Source organism: Primulina tabacum, chromosome 14, assembly GCF_025594145.1.
Source record: "Primulina tabacum isolate GXHZ01 chromosome 14, ASM2559414v2, whole genome shotgun sequence".
Classification (NCBI taxonomy): Eukaryota; Viridiplantae; Streptophyta; class Magnoliopsida; order Lamiales; family Gesneriaceae; genus Primulina; species Primulina tabacum.
In genome coordinates, this window is record NC_134563.1 from 7,306,906 (window position 1) to 7,309,750 (window position 2,845).

The 2,845-nt window shown below is 34.6% G+C and overlaps 1 non-coding gene across 1 annotated transcript; it reads left to right on the top strand.

The window, feature by feature from the left end:
- Positions 1 to 237: 237 nt before the first annotated feature.
- On the top strand, positions 238 to 309 carry TRNAC-GCA (transfer RNA cysteine (anticodon GCA)). Its single transcript has one exon. It is a non-coding gene; the product is annotated as a tRNA-Cys (tRNA).
- Positions 310 to 2,845: the final 2,536 nt, after the last annotated feature.

The following is a 2,845-nucleotide window of genomic DNA, read 5'->3' on the forward strand; positions in this document are numbered from 1 at the left end:
CAAAGCCAATGTCAAAATGAAAGAATCCCCACCTCGTTTACCCACTAATTCAAAGATGTTTTTGTTCTAATTATTGCTTCTTCTTCTCCTTTTGAATCAAACTTTTTTCTTGCCATAAGTAGTTATTCATATGAAAGTCGAATCATATATAAAACCCAAGCTGTAATGAAAATCAAAAAATTATACTATTTTTTAAATTTTAAATATTATAAATTTTTTATCTGAATAAGGACAAAAGGGTCCATAGCTCAGCGGTAGAGCAAGTGACTGCAGATCAATAGGTCGCCGGTTCGAATCCGGTAGGGCCCTGAGTTCTCTCCTGCGTTCATTTTTCGGTCCCCGCTGCTAATGTTGCTTCTTAACCTACCTACGCTGATTTTATTTTCTTACTAAAAAAAATGATTTTACTTTTATTTCTTGAAATTCTTTTTATAATAATAATAATAATAATAAAAACAATTTAATGTAAATCCTTTTATCTGAGTAACAGGTCCCTTGATCACGAAAGTAAATCGAGATATGTGTTATGAGTGGCCAGAGATCCGAAAGAGAGGACAACAAAAACCGACCCTCATAAGATATTTCCCTATACATCGATGAGAAATATTCGAATACCAAGAAAAAAGGCATATTGTTAATAATTCATACGAAATTCTCTCATACCACCCCGGAGAGTATCATGGATGCATGATTATATGAGTCAGAGGTTCTTTTTTTATAATAACAACAAGAACAGTGATGCATAACATTAGAAGAACTTATATTTTAAACAAAATTAAGACAACTGAATTAATAACCATACAATTAAAGCAACTTTGTTGTGGAGAAAACATATTCTCATAGCCACATATGTATATAAAAGATCTAAAAATACATAGACAAAAAATTAAAATCTGAAAGAAAGGAAAAATAAGGTTGAAAAACCAATAGTCAAATCATTTTTGTATCATGATCCTCCATTAAATTAATTAATGAAGTGCTTTTTTTAAAATAAATAAATAATTAATTAAGTGTAGGAACCGTGGACGACATCTACTTTTTTTTGTCTTACACTACTTTTAACATTGTCTGATTGTGTTAAGATTGATATATGAACCTAACTCAACTCGAAAAACTAGACGACGAAGCTAAGACAACAAGTGTGAGATTTGGATCCCGACTGGATGAAAAAGGACCGGCTTGATCGAGTAACAGAATTGGAACAACCCGACTAATTGGTTAAACAGGGATCACTTCCGATCCGTCACTTTTTTTTTTTTTTTTTTTGCAAAATCTCTTCCTCAACAGAGCCTTTAAAAACCATTTCTTCATGCACTACTTCCTCTTGAAATACTGCAGCTTTCGGTTCTAACACAACAACTTCTGGCAAAATCACTTCTGCCTCTGTCATAATCACTTCTTGTTCTGCTTATTCTGGCACAGTCTCACTAATCTCGATTTTTCCAAAAATGGGAGAGAGAAGGTCGTTGATCAATATCCCCAGAGTGTTGTTGTGCAATAGATTGCACAATTTCATCAACATTTTCTAGGGGAATTTCTCTGACAAGTGGAGAAGTAACAACTTAATCTTTTTGAGGAAGAGGAGTCATCATTGTTTCAACTGGAGGAATAATCACAGTAGTTTCAATACTTGGTTCATGAGGGATTCTGGAACTTAGCAAGGGATTGCTAAGGTGATTTTGCTGACTTCATTATCGGATCCAGTGACCAAAACTAACTGATGTTCATCTTCCCAAACCTTGACTTTCATTTGTAAAGAAAGCAGATCCATGTACAACTGATTAGTTAGTGTGATGTAATCAAATGTAATTGGTCATTGAGGATCATAGTTCTGTCTTTTCTCTTCACATATTACAGACAACTTCTGGATCTTCATGAGTTCAATAAGATAATGCATTCCCTATAAGGCTTCAATAATAACTTGGGTCTTAGCATTCTTCAAGGCACTCTTTTTCCAAACCAACTACTCTTGCTAGATCATACTTTTTCTTTAGCTTCTTGAGATGAGTGATTGTCCTCATTTCAACCCATTCTTCAAAGTATTTGATTTCTTCCTCAGCATAATCCACAACTTCGTCTGTTCAATTTTCTAAAAAGCTGTAGGTGGTAGGCGAGAGGCCACCCACCGCCTGTGCCTAGGCTCATAGGCGGCTACCTAAGAGGAGTTAAGGCGGTTTTTTTTATAACATAAATATCTAATTTTTCTTATTTATATTTGTATTTCTCCAATAATTCATCTATATCGAATTCTAACTCAAAATCGTTGGCGCTTTATTTCTCTTTATATGATATAAATTGATTGAAAATACATCAAACAATATTATTTTAAAAGTAAAAAATTTAATATATTAAATTAGGCGGCCGCATAGACGGCTTCTAAAAATAAAGGAAGTGAACGACCGCCCGGTCCTAGGCGGCATTTTAGAACACTGCGTTTATCAGAAGTCCATCGCGTCTGAACAATAGAAACATGTTCACCGGTTTTCCTAATATACAATCTTTTCCTTACCTTGGCCAGATGCAAGCTGTTTGGACTTGGAATCAAGACCTGACCTAGTGGTTTGAATAGGATCCTTTATCACAACACCTTTATCTTCGTATCTTGCTCAATGGAGGAGGACTGCTATCATCAGCCTCAAAATCACTTGAATGTAGAACTAATTTCCTCTTAGGCTTTTGTGTTGGAGCCTTGCTGGTTTTGTTCTCACTGGTTGGATTTTTTGAGGCAATCATTTCCTCACCAATTTCTTCCTTAACTTGCTGTTGATTAATTAATTAGTTAATTGATTAACGAGGAAATGAACATGAGAAGTAAAGGGGACTTGGATCTTTAACGAATAAACTG